Raw genomic sequence first — 27,935 nt, 5'->3', positions numbered from 1 at the left:
ATCTGTCGGAGGAACAGGGATTATGGTTTTACAGACAGGCTTTGCCGATTTGCAGCTCCCCTGTTCTGCGGGCTGGGATGTTTACATTGGAAGGTGTCACGGGGCACCCAAGGGATATTTTCACATCTGTCTCAGACAAAGGTCTTCATTAGTTTGGAGCATTGCTTCATGTTGCACGATCACAGCTTTCTTGGCAGCTAATTTTAAAGTAAAGTTTCCTGCACTCTTAGTTAAAGGTAGATTGCACCACTTTCAGAGCAGATGTCCAGAAGATGTGACCCTTTAGCATCAGTCTGTCTGCCTCAGCTGTTTTAAGGACCATTCTCCAATCAGGTGTGCCAACCAAAGATGGTTTGGCTATTGGTTTGGGAAGTCTGTTGGTTCTCCTTGAATTGTACTCGTGCAACAAACTCACTCCCTTTGCCTGTACATACAGCATCCATGAATGGGCGAGGCCCTAATGAGGGGAAAGGGATAACTGTTGGACAGGGAGGTGTTCACATGGAGGAAAAAAAACACATAAACAAGCTGAAGGAAGTTCTATCCCATCAGTTTAAATTTTCACCTTACAAAGCAGATGGATATGCCCGTTTCCTTGTTTTTCACTGGCGAATCCATCTTGCATAGCTCCCATCTGAACCGTTTGGGCCCGGTTAGAAAGTGACAGGACCAATCAGCAACGAGGGGCAGTACTTTCAGGCGCAGCAGAGTCGTGACGTAAACAAGCAGCAGCAAGAGCTGGTACAGTTATGGAGGTAGAGATTAGCGTGGATGCTGCTAAAGCGCCAGTTTTATCAGAACTTGACGACATTTCTTCATTAAAAAAAGAACAAAGAACAGCAGTGAGTTGTTTTCTTTTCAAACACGACAAAAGTTGAGCACTTACATGTCTATAGTCGCCATGTTTCGCGTTATTCCTCAGCAGCTGCGCACGCGCAGCTTGCTAGCGGCTACGTCACGTGCTTTGTTGCTCTGATTGGCCTGTAGAGATGTGACGAACAGAACGTTCACCCAATCATACTCCAAGGATTTTTCAAAGCCTCTGCCTTTCCCAAACATTTCCTATTGAAGCCTTCCCAGATGGATGTGTGAAACACATCCATCTGGCGTGTCAGGTTATGTAAACATAGATCTGAGAACTATAAAACCAGAGGGATTTTGCCTTCATTCTTTCTTTAGAACGTCTGTTCTCAGTGATAAATTGAGCATTTATTTGATATCTCTTATGTTGTTGTATAAAATTGTTGTATAATATACCTTTAAAGAAATGTATCTGCATTTCAGATGAGGTTTCGATTTGTTTGTCTAATACGTTCAAGGTTTCACATTTACTTGCAGTTATGTTATGGTGTGACATTTAAAGGATAAACCAGAGTTATTCTAAATTGGGGTTGCACTGGCAGACATGTTTTTTCTTTCTATAATGAGCATGCATCGTAAAGTTTATTTAGAAATAATTCAAAAACATAGATTTAATATACATCTTGTAATAATTTGTATCAGTCAGCATCCAAATATTCTCTTCTACCCTTTTTCTTTCGTTTCAAACATTTTCCATAACTAACAGTCCCCATAGTTTCAAAGGATTATTGAGACTTTTTTTTCCTTTTTTTTTTGTTAAATAAGGTATGTATTCATGTTTTTTGTTGCAATATTTACATCCCAAGTAGTAAACAAATTGCCTTTGGGTGTTCAGTTGGGTGACAAAGCCCACAATCCTGGTCAAGTGTTGTGTCCAAACTGTAATACAGCAGCCTGCCACTAGAAGGTACTGTGGCCCTGTTTAATGACTACTTCCACAATGCTCTACTATGTTGATATTAAGAGCAGGTCCCAATCACGTGATTCTAAACATCCACTGGGGGACAGGAAATAGGGATGAATGGACAGTCGGTACTATACAGCTCTAAATGGACCTCTACATGACAATTGCATACAGAGTACAATCCTCGCACTTTAAACAACTGATAGTTTCCACAAATAACAGATTAACCTGGCCTAAAGGCCAAAAAAAAAACGCCCTTTGATACTAGCCGCGGTGACTAGCTCCTGTTTGAGCACCAGTTTTCTTTGTCGTAATTTAATCCTTATTAAAAACTTGAAAAGTGCCCCACCTTTGAGTTGTGTATCTTTTTATGTCTTATTAAAGGCAGTTGCTAAAGAACAGCTAGCTAGGACTACAGCGTTGTGTGGACCATATACATCATCACCCCAAGGGTGGCAACTGAGCCTGAGGCTAGGTCAGTATAGCACAACATCAGCGTTTTACTTTCTTCAGTTATATTTACAGACCAAATATGTTGCTTATATTATTAACCTGTGAAGATTATCTTTATGAACAAAATGCTTAAGTTTCATAAACTTCTGTTGTTTGCCGCCTAGGGAACACATGCAACGCTAACTTGTTTTGCCTACAAAATTACGTCATGACTGCACCACTCTATGGTGAGTTAAAATAGCTGTCAAATTCCAGTTAGAATTATGCAATTTGAGACATGCTAACAGTTAGCAGTTAGCATTGAAAGCATCTTGTTTGTTGTATTTTGCACAAGGAAAGACAGGAAAGAGACATTTCAAGTCCAAAGGCCTAAACTTTATTTCAAGTCTTTAAATGGTCACTAGCACCAAATTAAGTCAACATTGCTTATGCCTCCTTAGCTTTCCCCTTTATTTTAGCTAACAACTACAAAGTCGTAGGTTCTAGCCTCATAGTTTAAACTAGCGAATATCTAAGATTAGCCTACTTAAGTTAGCTGTCATCTAGAGCAGCGGATCCCCCCAAAGTGGAACATTTTGATTGATTCCAAATCATACATTTCATTATTTATTGAAAAAAGATTGTTAAAATGAGTTCAATTTAAATATAAACGCCGTTATCTAGATATATTTGTGATAAAATGTCAGTATGAGTTAGAAAAACTACCTAATATGCAAGTTTCGTACATGATGCTTTGAGCAACATTGTGCACTTAATTCTCCTTAAGGGAAGGTGGGGGTCCCCGATCTCTGACTCTGTTATTTTTGGGTTCAGGGGCTTAGAAGTTTGGGAACCCCTGATCTAAAGCATTACCTCGCAGAAAATATTAGCCATGACTTTTTGTTCTATCCAACAAATTGATTCAGAAGACTTGATTCATGGTTCTTTTGAAATGACATATACACTTAAATCTCACGTATCCTGGAGTGGCGGCATTAGTCACTAGTGATAAAGTAAAACGCCCTAAATCACCGAATCTGTGACAGAATCTGACTTGAGTCCAGATCATGTGACTAGAGTGCTACTACTTTCATTAGCAACAACCAGCTAAGCTATTTCACATAACTTACCTGCAGAGCCGTGATCCACGCAAAACATCATGTCCAGTCATTGTGCTCCGTTGTGCACATTTGTGTTTTCTTAACATTAGACGAGTCGGTTGAGTGCATTTAAATTTGCGTTTAATCAGATGTGAGATAAGCTGTTTAGGAACTTCTCTAGTCAGAACAGGGCAAAGCAGCTGAATTTATGGATAAAATTAGAAAAGTTAGTAATGGAGGGATGTGGATGTAAATTACATCCACACGGCTGATCTCTGCACCCTTACATTCTTCCAAGAGGACCAGTCAGACCTTGAATTCAGCCTGAAATATGCAATTACTGAAGTGTAAATGCAAAAGGTGAGAGGGATTCGCTGGACTTTGCAGGGATTAACATTTATTGATGTTTTTTTTTCACCACTACTGGCTCAGTTTGACTGCCAGACCAGTCAGAACTTTTTACTTTCAAGTCAGAAATTCACACTTTTTGAAGAGTTTCAGAGATGTAATATCTGTTTAAATAACCCTGTCAGTTACTGAGAGAAGGAGAGAGTAGTTTAAACACTCTCCATCTGCAGCGTTTGATTGGAGAAAAGATTATTTCATGTTAGATTTAAGCCAGTGCACGGACAATACTGAATCTATTTCAGCAGGCTCTCTGGTCATTATCAGACATGAAATAGGACTCAGTGGAATCAGAGGATGTCCAGGCACTTTCTACAGTGAGATAGTAAGGTGAGGAATCAATAAAAAACTGATGCTGCTTCAAAACAATTATCAGCCTTTGAAGCAATCTGTAAAGTTCAAGAGACGAAACTTGGCTATTTCTAGAAACATTCTGTCCTGTTATTACCCGGCAGTCCACCTACTCTTGACCCCAATCTCCCAGATACCCATCCTCAATGTAACCTTCCACAAAAACCTTTTGACTCGACGTCAGCCCGTCTGACAATCGAATCTTCTCCATACTGACCTTGACCACAGAAGAAGAAAAAAAAGAATCCAAGATGTGGGGGTGGGGAGCCTCGTAAGAAAACCTCCCACCCTAAAAATAGAAAAAGTGGCAATTAAGTGCCAATCTAATCATGCCTCGAGTAAACGAGCCCTGAAGATTCCGCCCTCATATCCCCCAAGGCTTTTTTTCCCCTCTTCACACTACTTCCTCATCATCATCGCCGGCTATCGGCTTAATTACGCCCCCGCCATCCTCAGATAAGAGAGTGATAGCCTTATCACCACGGCTCATTTCCAAATCCATGAAATTAATAAAGTCTACCTCCCTGTCTCAGTTCTGGGGCCAAACTTATATGAGCTGTCACGTAGGAGAAGTCAATGAAGTACTGCTTCACCGCTTCCTACAGCTGGCGAAGAGAAGCTACCGGAAATCATCCTCGAGGAGATTAGAAGACAAGGCTTTTTTGTGTTTAACGCAAATTTTTTCGCCTGTACTTTTTCTCCCTGATGAGGATTATGTCTGCGTGTTAGTTTTATGATTCCTCTGGTTTCATTTATCATCCGCACAGTAGCCGGATTGTCCATTTGGTGCCGTTAGGTATTTAATTTTCCTTAATCTCCACCTTGGGAGCACTGCTAAATCACACTGTTTTGTTTCACTCACATTTCTTTGCATGCGTGTAAAATATCAATTAGAAAGAATCTGTTGGAGTAAAAGCGCTACCTGGAGGCAGATCATAAACTCCCAGCTTGTTATAAATAAGAATGTCTTATTTGGAGATCATCAGTAAGCCTCTAATGAAATAAACCAAAGTTTGAAGGTGCTTCCAGCCGATTCTTCCAGCTCTCCATGTTGGCTGCTGTAATCAGCAGGGAGACAGCTGCTTTCACCACGCTGTTCCACCTGCCCGCTCCCCTGAGTAAAGGGCCGTGCTTCGCCGACCAAATCCACTCCAAGTCTCTCTCCGAGGCCTGCTCCAGCATGACTGGCAGGGGTCTCACACAAAGATTTCAGGAAGGGGGGAAAAAAAAGCGGGAAGGTTGGGCGGACCCGTCACCGCACCGACGCTGGCAGCGGAATGAGACGGGCTCCCACTAGGTTTGGGGCCTGTCATTTATTTCTAAACGACGGCAGATGGTGGGCTTGGCGCTTGCACCATCCTCTCAATCTCCCAAGGTGCACTTCTGTGATGGATGTGGCGAATGGGAGCGCTGCGGAGAAGGCTGAGGCACATCTGCGCCAGCCGATAACGGGGGGCAAAGTATGTCTGGGCTTTTCTAGCCGTGGACTCACTTTCTCATATTACTCATTCCTGCACAAACCCCTCTTGAGGACTCAAATCTTTCGGAGTTTATTTGCCTCTCACTTTCAGAGCGCTGCTTTTGGCTGCTCTTATCAGCAGGACACCTTTCTGTTTACCGTGCAGGTGCACCTTTAAGTTGGACATTGCTACCTGGCAGGAAAAGTATAAGAGATACCCTTTTTGAAAAATTATTGAAGGGGCGATTAATCATCACAGAGTTGTATTAACTGTAGCCATCAAGGGGCCTTATGGCACCTCACAAAGTCTTAGCTTACAGGAAAACTTTGAGAAACCTGTCCAAAGTTGCCAACAACTTCGAACAAACAATAGTGTAGTAGTAAAGCTTCTAGGGCCTTCGTATTAAAAATCCTTGATCGTGATTTATTGCTGAATTTCAATACTTGATTGTGATTAATAGCAGCCTTAATTGCTTAAAACAAATTATTCTGCTTTTCAAATATTTTTTCCTTATCCTTGTCCATATTGACTATTTGAAGCCATCTCTACCAATGTATTGATTCTGGAATCAAATGAATGCAATGAGATGTGTTTTATTATCCTGACTTTTAGCTTTAACATTCAAATGAATTACACTGCAACACCAGTGATGTCTGAAACCATGAGTTAGAAAAAGTTTTAAAGTGCTTATTCTGCTTAACACCATCAAACATGAAGAAAGGAGCGCATGTACAAAATGACATAGTATAATGATCCCTAGATAATGCTATAGCAGTTGCAGGTTAGTTGCTCTCTTTGTGCAAGGGATTTTTTTAAGATCCCAGGATTTTTTTGTTACATTTCGTCTTTTTATTAGTACACTAAGGGTCGACAAATGTTGATTTTTCAGAGCTGATATTAATACCGATTGTTAGTGAAGCATGTGACCGATAACCCATATCTCAAATTTGTATGCATTTGTTTTGAGAAACAAAATGTACTTAATGTGGAAAAAGACAAACTGCAAGTTAAGAGATTAAAGAAAAGGAACAGTTTAACACTAGCTCTGTCAACGTGAGAAACAGGAAGTACACTCCCAGTGTTAACACCACCCAGTGTTGATTGACATCAAGCCAGTCAGATAGTGTTGAGACTGAAGAGAGTGAAAACAAAAGCAGAGGGGAAGACTCATCTTGCAGTGGAGGCAAAGTAGCACACCTTTGGATAAACTGATTTTGGACAATTATCAGTAAAATGAAATGCTTTTACCAATAATCAGCTAAAAAACAAATATCAGCATCAAAACTGTGCCAGGCTGATGAATGCTTTACTTCTGAACAGGGAGTGCATTTCTTTTAGCTGTATTATCTTTACAAAATGCAAATGCAGTTTTTAAAAGATGATTTCATTTATTAAAGGAGAAAGCCACACAAACCTACCCGGCCCAATATGAAAAGGTAGTTGGCCTCCTTGTTGAATCATGAATTAACTTTGATTACCCACATTTTTCGGAGAGCTAGAGTTCAATTTCACTATCCACACCCAGGCCTGACTACTGCAAAACCAGTTGGATCAAGAAATCTTGAAGTCGGAATGGGTTTAAAAGCAATTTCTGAGGCTTTGGGACTCCAATGAACCATGGTGAGGGCCATTATCCACAAATGGGGAAAAATTGGAACAGTGACGAACCTTCCCAGGAGGGGCTGGCCTACCAAAATGATTCCAAGAGCGCATTGACGACTCATCCATGAAGTCGCAAAAGAACCCAGAACAACATCTAAAGACCTGCAGGCCTCAGTCGACTCAGTTAAGGTCAGTGTTCATTATTCAACAATAAGAAAGCGACTGGGCGAAAAATGGCATCCATGGGAGAGTTCTAACGTGAAAACCACTGCTGACCAAAATGAAACAAAGGCTCGTCTTACATTGCCCCCCCCCAAAAAAAACATTGATGATCCCGAAGACTTTCGGGAAATACTCCATAAACTGACAAGGTAAATGTTGAACTTTTTGGAAGGTGATGCCCCGTTATATCTGGCATAACACTAACAGTAGTAGTGATGGTCTGGGGTGGCTTCAAGATCTGGACTACTCGCTGTAATTAATGGAACCATGAATTCTCCTGGCTAGCAGAAAACTCAGAGGGGGAATGTTCGGCTATAAGTCAATGACCTCAAGCTCAAGCACACTTCAGTTATGCAGCAGGACAATGATCTGAAACACACCAGGAAGTCCACCTCTGAATGGCTTAAAAACAAAAGTTTGGATGGCTTCTTTCCCTTATGGAATGACCTCATCATTTAAAGTTGCATTTTTGTGTCTATTAGCCATCTAAATCAAAGACTGTCATGCATATCTTCATTGTCTCATCTTATCCATCTTAAAGGTTTTTGTGATTGCAGAGTTGAAAATAGTAAAGTTAAATGTTCATATTTTTGCTATGCATGTAAAAGATGAACCCAGAGTATCAGGTTGCCTTTTATCTTTATATCCACAGGTGCTTTTACCCAGAAATTTCAGTTTTATTCTTCATTTTTACCTTCAGTAAGCTATTAGGGCCCACCTATCACTCTTGTCAAGATCCACTGACTCTATCTGTGCCTGGAACAGTTGACAAACACGTCTACATCCTGACACACTAGATTCAAAGACACATTAAAGTGAGCAATCGCCGCCTAACAACACCCTTGCAAAGGTCACGTCAGCTTCATCATCCTAATCATCGAACACCATCGCTCCCCATGATTTAGGGTTGCAGTAAAAGCATCACAGCCTGCCCAGCCACATCCCTGCCCATAAACGTATCCATGGCAACAGGGACGTCGGGCTGCCCTCCGACGGTGCATCTTTGGGATTCTCCGCGCGTCGCTGCAGGGTGACGAGTCAGGCGTAAAGAGTCGATTTAGCTGCGGCATCGGGGAGGCTCGCACATTAGCAGAGAGGAAATAGGAGCCAGCAAATACTTAGTGGGTGATTGGCTCCGCAATAACAGAACACCCCCTTTGGCAGCTCGTCAAGCGCTGCGATACGGATGCCATTACAAACAGGGGGCCATTAGCAGGCGGCGAGGCTTTGTGAGGCATGTCGCTGCTTTCACATCTTCAACCCTCCAGGGCTGGTTTAAAGATGTGTATGATCAGCTGAGGGGCTGCTGTGTTTTAAAGGAGGGTTGGCATTTAGGGAATATGAGATTTTTATCTAACAAAACCTAGTTCTGTAAGAAAAATTCATGTAACAAGGTAAAACATGTAGCAGATTCCTCCACAGGCCTTGTTCAGCAAATCCCAGAGCAAAACGAAGCAATTTAGGTCAAACTACGTTTGTACACATCATCTCTGAGGATCAGACCCAGATCTGACTCTCACACAAAACCTTAATGTTGCCTTCATACACAAGGAGTTTAAGCTGCTCTTTCAGTTTCATATACTGTTAACATTATGGTTTATTAGCAGCCTAATAGCAGCTATTTCAGATGAAGATTTTAAAGCATTCTGTTGCTGTAGGCAGCAATGAAAACTTGAGCTGCATTATAATGACTCCTTCACTGTAGAGAAAGAAAATGCTTTGTGATTTTTATGCCTCACACAGCGTGGAGGAGCTCTCTATGCAAGTTTGCTGGATCTGCACAGAATCTGTGCTATTAATATGCAGCAAAAATGAAACTTAACCAGTGCCGGGATGAATTTTTTATCAGCACAGGGTTGCGGAGATGTTTCTCTCCATATTTCTTCCTCCTGTGGGGTGAAAAGGCTGTCAAATGCAATCTAGATGTTCTAGTTTTGATATCAACACAAAACGCCTAAGGTCACTTTCAGAGAACGTGTTTTTAAGTGTTAATGCCAATGTCATACTCTCATTGATTAACTCATCACATCTGCTATAGCTTTATGAATGAAATAATAATAAGCTGATTGGATATGAATGAAATCAGACCATTAGTAAGCCGAGAAAGTCAAAGCCCATACCTGGAATACAGCACGCTGCATAAACAGGATCTGATTGTAAATTCAAATAAGATGCAAATAAATAAGGGAAGGAGGATATGGAAACACATTTCTAGCACTCAGCTCTGATCGGTTTGTGCTTCGCTGCACCGTCAAAATGAAAGAGAGGGAAAAATCCTTCTCAGCTCCAGTTTGCTTCTGACACACTGTATTTTACATGCTGAGTTCATACCTTTTGGAAAACAAGTGAAACATCTGAACACTTGAAAGGCTCCCCAAGCTCGTTCCCACAGCAGATGCACGCTCACGCTCATCTCCAGGGATGTGGTAGAAAAGTACCAGAGACAATGTGTGCAAATGATATAAAACAACACAACCTTCCCTACAAATGAACAGCTATTTCACTTTGCATGTTTCACTGATTTAATTTAGTTTTTGTGGCCAAAAGCCCAACAAATCTTCTAGTCTATGAGGAAGACTTCATTAACGACTAGATGTTAGATGTTGGAGGACCTAAAACAAAAGCCAAAGTTATCAGGGAAACCTAATTTCCCTGTAGACAATGAGGCAGGATGCACAGCTGCAGCAATTGTGCATCAGATCAAAATAAAGTCCCCCCTCAACAATATGAGTAAAAGTAAGACTTGCGACATCCAATCATAACATTGAAAAGATGTATGTCACCATGTAACAAAGGAAGGACAATTTGTGGGATTATGGGGCCTATTTTGGTGGTGGTATTAGCACCACAATATTCACCTTGAAAGTTTACTTTCCTTTATGTTTCCTATAGCCCATAATCAAGTGTTTTGGTTATTAATAGGGCTGTACAAAAATGATACCGCAAAATACCATGATATTTGTTGTCAGGACACCAATCATCCCCCCAACACCCACATCGATCCACTAAATGGATGATAAATGTCCTTTTTGGAACAGTAATACAGTGAAAATACATGATGATGGTGCTGCGTAATGAGCGCAGGTTTATAATAAATAAACTAATAATGTGTCTGTTTCCACCAGCAGCACCACTGCCAGTGTGTAGTGCTTTAAACATGATAAATGAAGTCCTGCTAATGATTTCAGCCCAATTTGTATATACATATATACTTTGGATATACCTATTATACTGGTGCATATAGACTTACGTGTGGAGCGTCATGGTCTGGCACATCGCTTTAAACTGTTAAATGTGCACTGCTGGTTGTGATCCACAGCAATATGAGTTAAAAATGTTTATTCTTCTTTCTGTGTGTAAATCAGTGCTAAAAAATGATGATGTTTATGCTATTAATAACTACAGGTGCTTTGCGCTATGGCGCCAAAGTCAAGCACAATTAAACCATCAACAGTTTTTAAAAAAGACTCAGAATTAACTCCTTTTTATGTGAAATGTAGATGAAATTAATTGGTGCATGTTGATTATTTTAGGCTCTAAAGTAGTCCTGGAGGTATAACTGTATACCTCTTTAAAATTTGGGGAGGGTTGATGGCATTAAAAACACATTTTATATGTTGCACTTTTTTCTTTTACTTTAACTTCTTGAGGAAGTTGTAGCATGAATTAGTGCTCCAACTGTCCAAATGAATCCATGTCGACCAGACCATCCCATTTCACTTTGGCTCATGTGTCCATACAGGACCTTAAGGTTGGATGCAATGAAGGATGCTTCTCCTGATTTGGGACTGAACAATCTTTATGGAACAACTGCACCCATGGCTCATGGGAAGTGTTGCAACTAGAGCTAACTAAAGATTAGGGCCCCGTCCACACGGAGATGAATTCAGGAGTACACGCAAACGTTTTTTGTCGTATCCGCATTTCAAAACACACACGGAAAACACAGTTTTCTGACATTTTCAGTGGTTCCATGCTTACGCGGACATTTACGCGGAAAACGTTTTCAAAAGGAAACGGAAATATAGCGTTTTCGTCTCTTGTTGGACAAGTCCTAGATATATGCCTGAGTCAGGCATTGGCTTTAAGAAGAGGTTTAATTGCAGCTACTTCAAGAGACTGTGGCACGTGCTAACAAGAGGAAAAACTGTCTTAACCAGCTTGGTTGCAGTTGGATCTAAAAGACATATTGATGTTTAGATGAAGAGATAATTGATCTGATCTATAAAAGGGAAAGTTTGTGTTGTCACTGTGACAGGTCTAAATCCTACTAGTGGTGTACTCATGGTGATGACGCTGGTCTTTATTGTAATATCAAGAATTAGCACTGATCTATCATAAAAGCCACAACAGACAGTAAAGTCTAGCCCTGCCCCCTTCGTAAAGTGTCTTGAAATAACATTGGTCATGGATTTACACTATCAAAAAAGGATTGATTAATCTGCTTTTCTGAACCAGTGCAAAGACTTTATATAAAGTTGAAAAATCAGAATTTGACCTGAAATTTGAAAGTGGTGAAATAAGAAGCAGCTTTTCCAACTTTACAATTCTATTGGCTGCTCTCTGTGCTTACTGACGCTTCATTCACCAACCCTTTCACAATTCAGTGAATAATAGTATCTCCCCCTCCAGTGGGGTCCTGTTTAAAGAAAGCACTAGCTAAGACCAGGCTACACAACACCTTCTGGGGCTACTCATGCTAAAAATGAATTCACGATAGAGCAGAGCCCCAAGATTTAGATGAAAACGTCCAGCAAATAGTGTGTGCTATGTTAAATTAGCCGTCTGCCCTGCATGGTCCAGCTGCACGCACTTCAATCGTCTCCTCTACCACCCATGATGTGATGCACGAACCCCCCAGGAGAGTTTCCTTTCCCCCCACTTTCACAGTTCTGCAGGCACTCTCGCTGACTGGCATCTCATTAGACGAGCAGGGTGCTGTGCTCGTGCACTCGCCGCCAGACAGGCCACGCCATGGGCTGCATGCTAATTGCAGAGGCGTAGCCGGCATGAAACGACCTTGTATGGTTAAAAAGAGGAAGGGAGGCAGGGAAGTGGTTGTGTTTAGCGTCTGGTGGGCAGGGGTGCTCGGCTCCACAAACCTCTTTAGTCCCGACCTTGTGCGGGAAAGTCAGCCAAGTCTGACCACTCACTGGAGGAGGATCAAAATTTGAACGTCTCATTAAAAAAACATAAGCGGTGCAGGCTGTAATGAAACAAGAAGTAAGCTATTCATTTATTGCACTGTTATATAACAGCTTATAATGAATAAAGCATCTCAGTGAGTGACATTAATTTGCCACTTATCATAAATTTACTACAGTTTCAAAGCTTGTTTTCCTGCTTGACAACTCATTAGATTCAAAGCTTCAAGAAAAAGTCAAATTTATGAAACATTCTCACCATAATTTAGTCCATCTTGGTTGTAATTTATACACTTTCACCTTTGGTGACATTAATTTACAACATCCCTCAGCTATGTTACGGTGTTAAGACTTGGTCACACTTTAAAAGGACGTCTTATCTCAATTTAAGTGACATAAGAAGCTACTTTATAGACAGTGGATCACACAGAGGATATAGAAGGCTTTTTTCTGCTACTAGGCTTCTCACAAGTCATTTCTTTTATAATGCACCATGATATTTTACATACAAAACAAGTCTAATATGTAATTTTTGTCATTGCATTTGGCTAGAACTGCACAATTTATCATTTTTGCAGTGGCACACAAAGGATGTTTGAGGATCAGGGGCGAAAAATCATAAAAAGGGCACCTGTTGTGTGCAGTGGGGCACTATAGTTCAAAAATATTGTCATTTATAATTTAAGTTGTAGTGAAATAGTTAGGAAATCTGTTACGATCTGTTATCATGAAGTGGCCATTTATAAGGAAACACAGACACACTTTGTCATAAATTGTCCACTTAGAGGGCAATTTGCCAAATTTAGTCCATTTAGAGAGCACCAATTTGGACACTTAGCCAAATTTTGTCCACTGAGTGAGCACCAAAGAGGGCACTTTAATTGTGTTTATCTACCATAGGGGCATACAAGAGGGCACATTTTGCTATGTTTTTAAAATATTAGGGCACCAAGGGGGGTGAGTCCACCAGTGCATGTACAGAGTTTAGTCCTTGAAGCAAGCGACCCAGATTAAACTCTGACCCTCTGCACTTTATCACATCTTTCCCCTTTCTCTCATCCCTGTTTCTGACTCTATCGTCTCTTGCCTTTGCATATAAAACCATAAAAGCCTCCAAAAAATGTGCTTTGCAACGGTTACATCCCAGAATGTGTACTGTCTAGCACCTCATATACTTCATGGTGCATGTTGTTAGTTCAGAGAGGGAAACAAAAATATCTCCTGTTTTTCTCCTTTCATGAACTGACCACTTTGCTTTCAAATTCTGTATGTGAAATGACCGTACTCAAGTTTTGAATGCATACACCTGCAGTATCCTGTGAGTCACAGGCAAAACAAGATGATGAGCTTTAGTCCGAAACAAGTTGCTGTCACAGGGCTAGAGACGTTTTTTTAAGGCTCATTGACATGCCATTCATGTATGGTAATAGATGTATAGTTTTAAAACCATAGTACCGTATTTTCCTGACTATAAGTCGCCCCGGAGTATGAGTTGCATCAGACAAAAAATGTGTCATGAAGTCGCACTGGACTATAAGTCACATTTATTTAGAAAATGACACACCATTGTCCGTGCTCTGATAGAGAGGCGGCTGCGTTGCATAAAGCAGTAACGCCAAGAAGGCCCACCTGCAAAGTCATTTATATTCATCTCCTTGGCAACTACCAGGGCTTGGAGAAGTAACTGCACCGTTGGCAAGCCTCTCCCGGCAGCACGTTGTTCAAGCACCCATCTGTTGATTCGTTCCTCCAGCTCTGGCCATCTTGCTTTCAGCCTGCGATTAGCTTTCTTTGTTTTCCTCATTGCAGTAAGAGTAACCTCTGCTTTTCGCCAGTCCCTCACAAGTTTCTCACTCACTCCAAACTTTCTTTCTGCTGCTCGATTCCCTTTTTCGTTAATTTTTTTCAGTGATACAGGAGCAGCATATAGTTGTCACAAGCCTAGAGCGCCCTCTCACGGCTGTAGATGGTAATGTTTACTCCTTATGTATGTCAGTCAGCATGAATTAACATTCAAAAACATGTTAAATTATATATATTTTGATATATAAGTCACACCTGACTATAAGTTGCAGGACCAGCCAAACTATGAAAAAAAGTGCGACCTAAAGTCTGGAAAATACAGTGCTTTTATACTCGTACACTTCCTTTAGGTTACAGTGGACTTTAAAAAAATGCATTCATTAGAGACCACAGGTGTTTCAATCAGACCTGTTGCCACAGGTGTATAAAATCAAGCACCTAACCATGCAACCTCACACGCCACATGAATTTGTTTCACACATCCATCTGGAAAACCACTCATACACAGCGTTTGGGAAAGGGCAGAGCCTTTGAAAAAAAACTCGGAGGGTGACTGGATGAACGCTCTGTCTGTCACATGTTAACGGGCCAATCAGAGCAACAAAATATGTGACATAACCGCTACCAAGCTGCGCGCCTGCGCCTCTACTAACGCTGCAAACCATGGCAACTGTAGACATGTCAGTACACGACTTTTGTCATTTTTGAAAAGAAAACAACTCAATGCTGTTCTTTGTTCTTCTTTTACGAAGAAATGTCGTCAAGTTCTGATAAAACTGGCGCTTTAGCAGCATCTGCGCTAATGTCTTCCGCCACAGTTGCACCGGCCTCTTGGCGCTGCTTGCTTACGTCATGACTCCACCGCACCCGAAAGTACTGCCCCTCATCACTGATTGGTCCTGTCACTTTCTAACCAGGCCCAAACGGTTCAGACGGGAGCTTTGCAAGATGGTTTCACCAGTGAGCAACACGGAAACGGGCGTATCCATCTGCTTTGCAAGGTTATGCAGTCTCCATTTGCAAACATTTCAAGTCTTACATCACCAAGGCTAATGCCAAGCATAAGATGGAGTGGTGCAAAGCACACTGACACTGGACTGTGGAGCAGTGGAAACGTGTTCTGCAGAGTGACGAATCACGCGTCTCTGTTAGGCAGTCCAATTGCCCCCTTATCCACTGAAGGGAAATCTTAATACTTTGGCATACCAAGACATTTTGGACAATGCTGTGCTTCCAACTTTGTGGCAACAGTTTGGGCTGGGCCCTTTTCCAGCATGACTGCAGCAAGGGCAAGGACTATGAAGGCATGATTTGATGAGTTTGGTCTAGAAGAACTTGGCTGGCCTTGACCTCAAACTCACTTCCATAAACTGGAATGAAGACTGCGAGCCAGGCCTTCTCATCATACATCAGTACCTTACCTCACTAACGCTCTACAGATTGAATGGGCACAAATTCCCATAAAAACACTCCAAAATCTTGTGGAAAGCCTTCCAAGAAGAGTGGACGCTGTTGTAGCCACCTCCATATTAAAGTAGATGCATTTGAATACAACGTCATAACAGTCCCTGCTGGCGTAATGGTCAGGTGGCTGAATTTAACTGATGCTGATTAGATTTGGAGCTAAAAGGTCAAAATCTTCAGAAATCATGTTCATACCTTGCTTGTAAAGAGCATTTTTAGGGACTTGCTAAAAAATAAGTCCTACTTTGACTCAAGAAGAAACTCGTTGGATTTTTGGGGTCATAGGTGTAAGGTCAAGGTTATCAGGTGTCATGTTCACCCTGGGACATCTCTAGAACACTGTTACCCTTCAGACTTTGATTCAAGGATGGATTTATTAGGTTTTAGAGTTCTTAAGTGATAGGTCAGGATCACTGGGCCTTATGCTCTTGGCTGTGCACTTTGTCAGGCTGGAAGGTGTACCTTTGACCCAGACTGAGGTCCTGAGCACTGTGGAACAGGTTTTCATTGAGGATACATCCGGACTTTGCTCCATCAGTAACCCTGACCAGTCTTCTAGTCCCTGCTGCTAAAAAACACCCCCACAACATGATGCTGCCACCACCATGCTTCACTACTTATTTGAGGATGGATTAGAAAGATTTTGGAGGTTTTAAGTGAAAGGTCAGGATCACTGGGTCTTATGGCCATCCTTTGCTGGGGAACACAATATCTCAAGATGCCTTTCACGTTTTTTTGAGGGGACTGTCCACTCTTTTGGAGTTTGACTTAAAGATATCACAGTATCACCTTTTCTCCAGTTTTTTGCACCCTCTTATTTACAAAAGCCACTAATGTATCTGCACACCTCAAACAAAACTGGACTCAGCTGTGGATGGCCAATCTGCTGCAGCTGGCTGGTCTGAGAAAATAGGATAGATAGAGCAGCCCAGTGCTGCTCTTGACTTGTTTATTTCAAAGTCTGGCTCTATCTGTTATTTCATCATAACCTCTCCAGTCCAATAACATGACCTTTTCTTTGGCAGAGCACTCCCATCTGACAGGTTTCTCTCAAGCAGCTAAACTGGAAAAGCCCTGCAGATTAAGTTCCATTCAATGGCAGGACACGTTAACACTTGGACGGAGAAAGAGAAGGACAGAAAGGTTTTAGAAAAAAGGTCAAAAATGGCCCACACAGTTTATCCAGTAAACGTGATGGGTGGCCTGTCAGAAGAAACAATGCTCTTGTCTTTCTAATACCTGAAACTTAATTTAGTCCCTTCCAATAAAGAGTATAAAGCCTGTATTGTGTGCGAGAGAGAGGCATAGATACACAGTGAGAGAGCGAGAGAGAGTGTGGCGTGCGGTCTGTTTTAGTGCCATTAGTTCCTCCCTGCCACTCATTGATAAAGAGGCGCTGCCATCAGCCAAACCAGCCATCTCCTTCAGTCCTCATTAAAATGTCGTCATATTAAAAAATAATTTCAGGGCCTTTGCTGATGAGCGTTTTATTGCCTTCATGAAAATGTTCTCACTTCGAAGTCGACGGGAGAGAGAAAGGCTTCGGTGAGTAATGAAAGCAGGGGAGGAGAGGAAGAGGAAGGACAGAGGAGATAAGGGTGATGGGTTGCATACTTGGGAGGACGGTTTCGATATTTAGACGATTAATAATTTCTTTTCTTCACTGCCCTACATAAACAAGCTTGCTTTACAGTCGAGTATGTACACAAGCAAGGGGAAAAAATGAGCCTTTATCTTGCTCAGTGACCTGAAAAAGAGATTATATAATCTTTATTATAAGCAGCTTTGAGAAAGTGTTCAATGTCAGACGTGTAATGTAAGTTCTGGAGTCAGGAGAAAAGAAAGTGAAACTCTTATCTCTCTGAATGCCATGAAATCAGGAGCCGGCTTTTAAAAAATACTAGTCTGGGACATGGAAAACAATATTTACCATGTGCAGTGGATCATTACTGCACTTTTACCACATTTGGGCAACATTTTAACAATTTTTGTTGCAAATTCTTTCAAAACATATACAACTTTAATGGTCTAGGATTCTAGTTGGTACTGGGTTTTTTTTTTTGTTTGTTTGTTTGTTTGTTTGTTTTAAAACAGACTGGAAAATATTTTTTAAAATCTCATTATTTAAGTGTGTTCGCAGTTCGAACAAATTTAACCAGGATTTTTTTTTAAAAAAAAAACCTTCTACATACAGACCCTCAGGCCCCTGCCAACAGAAGTACATGCTAGGTCTTTCAAAATAAAATATGATTAAACTTCTGGTAAGGGTTACGGTACAGCTTAAGGAAATAGTTAGGCTACCAAAACTTAAAGTCAAAAACTTGACCTGCAAAACCTGACTAATCAATGTTTAATTAAGCAGAGTAAACGATCTGCAGCAGGAAAACACTGTAATGAGGCTAACTAGGCTAAGGCTAAAGCTAACAAGCTATGTTAGCAACATAGATAATGTCATGCCACTTAGGTATCTAAGCTAACTAAATCTAAAGCTAAATAAGCAATGTTTGCTATGTTAACTCTGAGGTTACAGAGCTACATAACTAATGTGTTAAAGCTAACTAAGCTAAGTTTGCTATCTTAACTCTGAGGTTACAGAGCTACATAACTAATGTACTAAAGCTAACTAAGCTACGTTTGCTATGTTAATGCTGAGGTTACAGAGCTACATGACTAATGTGCTAAAGCTAATGAAGCTATGTTTGCTATGCTAACTCTGAGGTTACCGAGCTACATAACTAATGTACTAAAGCTAACTAAGCTACGTTTGCTGAGTTAACTCTGAGGTTACAGAGCTACATGACTAATGTGCTAAAGCTAAGCTACGTTTGCTATGTTAACGCTGAGGTTACAGAGCTACATAACTAATGTACTAAAGCTAACTAAGCTACGTTTGCTATGTTAACTCTGAGGTTACAGAGCTACATGACTAATGTGCTAAAGCTAACTAAGCTACGTTTGCTATGTTAACTCTGAGGTTACAGAGCTACATAACTAATGTACTAAAGCTAACTAAGCTACGTTTGCTATGTTAACTCTGAGGTTACAGAGCTACATAACTAATTTGCTAAAGCTAAGCTACGTTTGCTGAGTTAACGCTGAGGTTACAGAGCTACATAACTAATGTACTAAAGCTAACTAAGCTACGTTTGCTATGTTAACTCTGAGGTTACAGAGCTACATGACTAATGTGCTAAAGCTAACTAAGCTACGTTTGCTATGTTAACGCTGAGGTTACGGAGCTACATAACTAATGTGCTAAAAGTAACCAAGCTACATTTGCTCTGTTGACTCTGAGGTTACAGAGCTACATAACCAATGTGCTAAAGCAAAATACATACAGCTACATATAGCTACATTAGCTATCTTAGATTATGCCAGTGCTAAAGCTGGACCCATTTCAGAAAAATGTTACATGAACAGTGGCTTGCTTTGGCTTTGTTAGCTTTTGCTAAAGCTATCATAGTTACACTGGTTTGCGTCCTAACATCTCACAAGAAGTAATATTAACTATGTAGCTAGCAAAGCTAAAGCAAGCCACTGTGGGGTACAACTTTTAAAATGAGTCTATGCATAATTTAAACCGAGATAGGACATCGGACCCCTTTTTCTGTTTTATTTATGAAATGTTGCTTAGTCTGTCATTACATCCCTTCTGCTCTGACCGATGCAACGCTTCAATGGGTTGCTATGCAATCAGCTACCAGCACAACTAAACCCCGCCCATAGCTGCCACCCCATTCTTTTTAAATGGCGCTAAATGGACAGATCTATTTTCAGACCTAGCAAAAACCATGTTGATTAATGCTAATGACAATAACTTCAATATTAGGCAGGCTTCTAGTGATTGTTTTACACCCCAACGTAATAATGCTGATTGAAGGAAATGCACAGGTCTATATGGAGGCATGGATATGTGGAATGAGCTGCAATCAGCCCTTACAAATAAAATAAAACCTGGATTTAAAGAGTTTGAAGCAGGATCTAATGTAACAGAGATCCTCCTTATAAAATGATATTATTTCCTGCACAATCTGGTGACTCAGCAGTAATCATTTGTCAGACAATGATAAATGCCTCTGAAAATTGATGCCAGTTTTGCAGTAATTTCAGCAAAGCTGAAAACTGAATGACTTCCAGCCATCTCCACCTTTCAGGTTTAAGTGGCGTTCTTGCTTGATCTGCACTGTGGCTCACATATGCAGCATGAACATGAAAAAAACAGATTTTTCATGAATGACTTGGGGGACGATCTGGTAGCAGAGTTCTAGGGTGGGGTGGTTTGGGCCCGTCTGATGCAGGCCTCTACAATGGGGCGACCTCAACCATGGGGCAGGAGGTAACCTGCATTACCCAAGCTAGAAAGACATTCTGAATGAAGTATAGTTTCTGCTTGCTGTTAGAGGTTACAGTAAGTGGCTATTTCTCACAACAGCTGAAATTTTATGAATAAGAGGGGAAAAATGTAGATTTATCACACCACAAACTAAGGCAACCCCAAAGAGGGTTAGGGTTAGGTACCTGAACCCTAAAGGTTAGGATAAGGGGAAGGGGAATCAAATTTTAAAAAACACATCACAAACTAAGGAAAACCCAAAGAGGGAACCCGAACCCTATAGGTTAGGGAAAGAGGGATCAGATTAAAAATAACACATTGCAAACTAAGGAAAACCCCAAATAGAGTTAGTCTGTCACTTCCTGCCCCACGGTCAAGGCCACCCCATTGGAGAAGTCTGCAACAGATGAGCCCAAAACACCCCACCATAGAGGACTACAGTCTCTCAAAATAACATCTTGATGCCTACAAACTAAAAGTCTGTCCTCATGATAAGAGGAGCCTTTTAAAAAGGTAATTAGATGCAGGAAGGATCGATCATTTCTGATGCATTACAGGTAAACACTCAGGACTTGATGTTAAGTAAATTTGCCACTGGTCCTCTGGGCAGCTAGTTTTTCAAGATCACTGGCCTGACTATTGTAACCAGAAGCACAACTTTTGATTCAGAAAATAGGCTGAGTTTTTCCTCATATTCCATATTTTATATTCCTGCAATACCCTAGCAAACCACCATATTTTCTATATTCAACCTTGCATACTTGTCTGCATAATAGGTCGACAATGATTGGCACATTCGGAAAAAGATTCAGCTTTTTGCTGCATCGTGTATGAGCCAACTCTAGCAGGGGCTGGATTTTTCTCTTCCTTCTGCTTTTACAGTCTCTCACATCCAACTCTTTTGTTATTTCCCTCTTTCAAATACTGATTTTTTTTAGCTTTTTTTTTTTTTTACCACAATCATTTATGTACACATTCAGCTGAGTCAAACCTATTTTAGTGTGGAATAAAACTCTAAGATTAACAAGTAGTGGTGTCATTAACAGGATACATACAATACAACTATCATAATCATTTTAAACTTGCAATATATACAAAAAAAAGTGCAACAGTTTGCAGAAAGCACAAATATCTGGTGTTGTTAACAGCCCCCGTCACCTTTCAGATTAGTCACATGTTGCACTTGAAAGCGAGCTTGAAGTTAATTTTCCACTCGCTCCAAAAATGCTTCTACAAGCACTTTTTTCTTCATAGAGATGTGTGGAATGGAAAAAGCAATCTTCCAATATACCGCTGCATTGGAAGAACAGCAGAGGCAGAAACACTGGGGGAGTAAAAGGAGTAAATTTTATACTTTAAGAATAACCTCATGAACACTTAGAAATTGCAGCAGGACCCATATATTGTGTCTCTTGCATAAATACAGCTAAATCAAAGCTAATAGGAGGGAAATCAGGAGCACAGTATTGTATGAAATGGTCATTGATTCATCCTCCAGTCCTTATTGTCTTTCTCAGTTTGATTTTCAGCATTTCCATTTTGCTGATTTGTCTCTTAGATAATGAGAAACCATGCAACAATGGTAGCATGCATGAAGAGATTACTGATGGTTTGAAGTGCACACCCTCCTGCTGCACATCCATCCGGGATGTAAATTTAATGCCACCATATGCTGATGTTTTCAGGCTGCAGCCTTGATTAAGTGACTCCGTTGTGTCTGATGAAGAAGCAAAAGTTTTGCACCATTTGTTATCTCGGCACTCTCTCGCTCAAACTGATAATCGAGTTTCTATTCAAAAGGGAGCAAAAATAACATTAGCTCAGTGTAGATTCTGTGTTATTTCCCTGAGCTGTGTGTTTTCCTTATGAGATATTTTAATTGTAAATAGAAACTCAATCTATTAATGTGAGGGGGAAAAAAATTAAGAGAGGAAATTAAACTACACATGAACAGACTGAGCACACAGTCCTATGAGTACATTAACGTCCCAGCAGAATATACGCATAACTACTTGATTGGCCTCCAGGGATGTAATATCTACGCTTTAATTTCAGATAGCAAGTAAGCATATCCTGTTACAAGCCATTACAAGAGTTTAATGCCAGCCACTGTGTTTGTTATGCTCTCATTTTACATCCTCGCTTCCCAGGATTTGGCTCTGTTTAAGTTGAGATGAAAAGATTTCTGCTATTTGGGTTACAGCAAGAGTTTCATGTCTTGCAAAATTTACTCGCATAATTAAAAGTAATCAGATAAAAATAACCGCACTGCTTATTCAATGATTTAGAAGAAAAGTTCCAGAGACATAATGTAGATGTAACTAATTGCTTGAAGTGTTAAACTGTATTTTTGGATGCTTTCTCTCGCACCACTGTGGCTGCTGGACAGAAGCATCAGTTTCCTGCCCTGCATGGCTCCGGGCTCATTCTTTCTCACCACTCAGCTAGTTGCTTGTGGCTCAGAGTTTTGTGGTTGTAATACAGACAGAAGGTGCCAAACTGATGCATAGTCATTACTCATGCTGTAGCACACTGAGAGCTGGGCTGAATTAGAAAGGGAGCTGAAATGTGCCTGTTTAGACAAGGTAGGGGTGGAAAAAAATACCTTTTTAGTCAAGTAAAATGACCAAATGCAGCAAAATGCACATGTTATGGAAGCTTTGACACATTTGTTGCCAAATAAACATCACTGTTTTATAGGAAAAAGTCAGCTTTGACCAAGTAATGCACCATTTGTTAGTGTTAACTGTTTTAATGCAGTTAGATTATTATGAGGGGTTCCTAATTTGGGGATCTAGTCCTCCAGAGGTTTACATGGAGCTATTATTGTTACAAAATTATTCACAAATTAATACACAGATCATTCCCATGTTTCTTATTGAAGCTCTTTTGATAATTAAGTAGGCATTTACTCCTTGTAGATCTGTGTGCATGATTGAGCATCAGCTTGCACATCCGTTATTCTGTGTGCTCATTTAAATATTTATTTGCCCATTTACAGATCTATGTCTGCATTTCTTGATATGTGTGCACAGTATAAATCTGTGTGCACATCAAGAATCAAGTGCGCATCAAAAAGATCAATGTTTGCATGTATAGATCTCTTTGCACATGCATAATTGTCAATGTGCATTTATAGATCTGTGAGTGCATCACAAATTTCTGTGTTGACATTTATAAACTTCATGCACATGTATCAATTATGCACATTTTATAGATCTGCCTGCACATTTGTCTAATCTATGTTCACATTTAAAGATCTGTGTGTAAATTTAAAGATCTATGTGCAAATTTATATGACCTGTGTTCACATTTATGGATCTCTTTGCACATTTTTTAGATTTTGTGCAGATTTATATGATCTGTGTTTATATTTATAAACCACTGTGTGTATTTACAGATCTTTTTTTGTGCATTCATAAGATCTGTGATCACATTTCTAGATTTGTGTGCACATTGATATAATCTTTTTTCACATCAATAAAATCTTGGTGTGCATTTATATGATCTTTGTTTACATTTATAACATCCCTGTGTACATTTATAACATCTGTATGTGCATTCAAAATCTGTGTGCACATTGATCTGTGTTCACATTTATAGATCGTTTTGCACATTTTTAGATTTGTCTGCAGATTTACATGATCTTTGTTCATATTTACACATCACTGTGTGTATTTATAGATTTTTGTGTGCTTTCATAAGCTCTGTGATCACATATTTAGATCTGTGTGCATATTTATATGATTTTTGTTCACATTAATAAGATCCGTGTGTGCATTTATATGATCTCTGTTTACATTTATAACATCCCTGTGTACATTTATAAGATTTGTATGTTCATTCAAGATCTGTGTTTACATTTATAGAAATCTGTGTGCATTTATAAATCAGTTTGCACATTTGTGGTATTCTGCCAGCGTTTGTAGATCTGGTATGGATTTGTAGTTCAGTTGCTACATTTCTAATTCTCCCTAAGTATTTGTGTGCACATTTGTACACCTGCATACGCGTTGTGGATTCATGTCGCTTGTGATGTTACAATACCAATATTTAACTTTAATACATTCCAAGTTTATTAGCAATACATTCACAGAAACAGTACTTGAAACTGAAACGATACGTTTGATATTCCATATCTAACTGATGAGAAACAGGATGTCCACATGGGTTGGGATTGTCCATCTGTTTATTCAGTTGCTATAGCACCACCATAGTATGAATGACATGTAACATAGCTAGTGTCCCTATACTATTTAGCTATTTAGTCATTTCATAAAGTGCATATACCAAGACACCAATAAGCTTTGGCATACATGATACATTTGTTTTTGTAAGTTGTGTGTTGTGATATGTCTACCATGCCAATTATGACACAGGAGAACTTGTCATGTTTTGTTAACCTTGTAGAGGTCTTAATGTTTGAGCTGCTTGTTTGCTGGCCAACAAACAGTACCAAATGGTTGGAAAATTCTAGTACCGGAACGTTTACAATAAAGGGATCAAAAAAGTACCAACAATGTGGTACATATTGAAATACTACATTGCACATTTAAAGATCTGTGAACACATTTGCAGAGCCGTTTGCACATTTGTAGATCCTGGTGCACATATGTATATCCATGTGCACATTTGTAGAATCTTTATCACTCTAGCAGAAACTTTTGCAACAGTAGGGTTAAAAGATAAACCAAAACTTGTTCATTGTTGAGCTTTTCTCCTTATCTTTGCTGGTATTGGAAATTTTCAGAAATCTTTTTGACTTGAAAGAAAATGAAGGCACAGCAGGTTGCTTTTTTAACATGTCTCAGCCTGTTGTTTTGTTTTCTACATCACTATCTTTTCACAAGAAAGCAAGCTTTGTGATCTTAAGAAAATAAGATAAATTAATGTGATTAAATTGGAAATTTTTTTATTGGCTGGAAATAACAAGAAAATATGTTGATAATCAGCAAAAAAAGCGTGTACTTTGCTCACTTTGTTAAAAATTAGACCAAATAAAACATGTAAGTTCATGTCTGCTTAGTCTTATGATGTGTAAAATGGTTATAAAAAGTAAATGGACCTTGAATTTTGAGAGCAGTATACAAGTTGATATACTTAACTTTCCATAACCAAATGAGGGATGACTTTTTCAGCTACTCAAGCAGGTGGAAGAACATTAACAGCAGTAAAGATGGCTAAAGTTTAACTTTGCTGGTAATGTAGCCTGATAAATACGGCGTTCCAGGAGGGGATGATGTTCATTTGTGACATCCTCATTTCATATTCTCACCAGTTGGCCATTGCCTCAGATTTGAGGTGTAATATGGGCCTGCCAAATCAGCGGTAGCCCCATTACTCATCCCCCTCTGCGCTGTCTCCTGGCTTGTGCTCCGGCGCTAATGCAGATTACAGGGATATATGAGGGCTATTTTGTTCGCTGCAGGGTGGAAACGATCACAGGCAACCCCATCCCTCTCTGATGCTCGCCTCTACATCTGTTCCCCCCCTATGTAAGCATATCTGGGGATCCATCAGAGCCCCCCCCCCCCCCCCCGCCTGGCCTTATCAGATCTGAGGCAGACTAATCTATCGCACATCAATTATAGATGCTATGTGTAAAAAATTGGGTCACTATATCAACAGAGCTCTGGATCCTTGGAGACATTGTTTAGTTAAGTGATTAGTGGCTTTAGTTTAGATACAGTGTGCATGCTTTATAAGTGTTAAATGGTCCATTTATGATACATGAGCATAGCCCTCCATTAGAGAAGAATTATTATTATTATTATATAATTCTTGATAATGACTTTCTTTGTGCACACAAGTAGAGCAAATTCCTCAAACTTTTTACGACCTTAGTGTGTATTTTGCAGGTGGAAATCCACACAGGTGTCAACCCTCATAATCGATAACCAATTTTTATCCTGCTGTGAGACAATCAAACATGATAAACGAGCCTGAGCTGCATTATTCGCACTCGAAAATCCCCTCGCACCTTAAATTCATTTCCAGCATGCTCCCTGACAGAGAAGCACAGACGTATTATTCAGATATCTAATCTATTCTACGACCAGGACACGTCGAAAATATGAAAAACCCTCACACATTTAATCTTTATGCAAGTCTCTCCTCATGTGTTGGGTAAATAGACCATTCATCATATTATTGGGCTTTTTACAGCTTGACTGTTTGAGCGATCTGTCTCTCAAACCGCCTCTCTCCCCGGCGGCCCCATCAATCACTTTTCAATGAAGATGTCACAGCTCATTGTGTGGAGAGTTATCCCAAACACTTTCAGATGATGAATTAAAAGCTAAACTTTATTTTGTTGTGGCTGATCCTCTTTCCAAAATGTGTAGAATCCACGCCGACAGCCGAGTGCTTCATTTAGGTTTTCCACCTACTGTCAACAATTTTCACCTCAGCGGAGATGTTAGCAGGTGCAGAAATGAGCTCGCTATTAACTTTTCATTAAGCAAAGTAAACCGCACTAGTCATCACAAGTAGCTGCTGCACAACATGAGACATAATTGGTGTGAGGTTAATGGCCAATTTAAGCTGCATGTAAAAACTTTTTGTATGACTGACACCTCTCTGAGATTGACAGCAAGAAGTTTGAAATCTACAAACAAAAGATAATCACCCTTTATTAATAATAAAGCCATACGATTGGCTCATTAAACAGCTTGTTTGGATTCTTAATATTCATCCTCATGTCTCGCTCTTCTTCTCTTCTGTTTTTGTCGCAGGATCCTCACAGGACTGGATGCACCGACTGATCTGCAGCACCAGGAGTCTGAAAGTTGCCTCAGCTGACACGCCATGTGTTTCAGAGTGCAGACAAAAGATGCCGAGATTCCCGTTTGATCCCACACACAATTGCACAAACGCTCGCTCATCACACTTGTTTCTGTAAGGAAACCTCTTTTTCATCATTTCTCTCTTTCATAAGTGTATGCATCACACCGAATCATTGTATAAGGAAACTAAACAATAAAAACCTCTGAGTTTAATCATTTGAAGGTAAGATTACCTCATAAACCTGAGAAAAAAACTGCGTCTCTGCTCAAATGTCTAGTGGGGCCACATCCATCTGGGATGTTGGGGTGGAGTTATACTTTTTAGGGAGAGTTTGGGTGACACAATGTACACCAGATGGCAGAGAATAATTTAGTTGATTGATTGAAATGTTTTTTTATGAACATGTAAAAATCATGATCTAACCCAAGTAAGCAGCACAAAATATGAATACAAAATATGAGATACAGCATTCTGCATATTGTGCCTTTAAAGCTTATTGCTGCATGGACGGATTTTTGTTTCATTCTTTTTTAATTTAAAAAGTTGACATATTTGTGATAATTACAATACAGTCACATATTGAAAATGCTGGACTAAAGTAGGTACTATTCATATTGTTAATTCTGCATCATTAGTGAGGCTTATATCCAAATGTCTCAAACATTATTAACATTTTTCCTAAATAGGTAAAAGAAAAAGTAAATTCATGAGTGTTTCAGTCCACTACTGTTATGTGAGTACTGAGCAATAGGTGGCTAATCGGACACTTTTTATATCTATTAAATGAATATATTTCACATTCATCTGGGAAACCGCCCAGTGTTTAGGAAGGGCAGGACTTATCAAAAAATTCTCAGAAGGTGACTGGACAAACATTCTGTCTGTCAAATTCATTAAGAGTGATTCAGACGAAATAAGGTGGTATGCATGCACAGCTCCAGTAGTAACCTGAGCTCAACAGGAAAAAGCCGCCATAGTTTATGAACACTGGAGCTTGTTGGTGGATATAACTCAAGTTGAGGTCAGTCAGGTGCAGCTCTTTACTCTTGTATGAATAAATGAATGTGA

General features: G+C 40.0%; 1 long non-coding RNA gene across 1 annotated transcript in view; it reads left to right on the top strand.

Annotated features, from left to right (window-relative positions):
• Nucleotides 1–27,565, top strand: part of LOC121505286 — an 86,800-nt gene extending 59,235 nt beyond the window's left edge. The window contains exon 4 of the long non-coding RNA XR_005991551.1: nucleotides 26,816–27,565. This is a non-coding gene — a long non-coding RNA (uncharacterized LOC121505286). The remainder of the gene's footprint in view (nucleotides 1–26,815) is intronic.
• The last annotated feature ends 370 nt before the right edge of the window (nucleotides 27,566–27,935 follow it).

This window comes from Cheilinus undulatus, linkage group 23, assembly GCF_018320785.1.
Source record: "Cheilinus undulatus linkage group 23, ASM1832078v1, whole genome shotgun sequence".
In the NCBI taxonomy this organism is placed as follows: Eukaryota; Metazoa; Chordata; class Actinopteri; order Labriformes; family Labridae; genus Cheilinus; species Cheilinus undulatus.
This window is presented reverse-complemented; position numbering and strand designations above follow the sequence as displayed.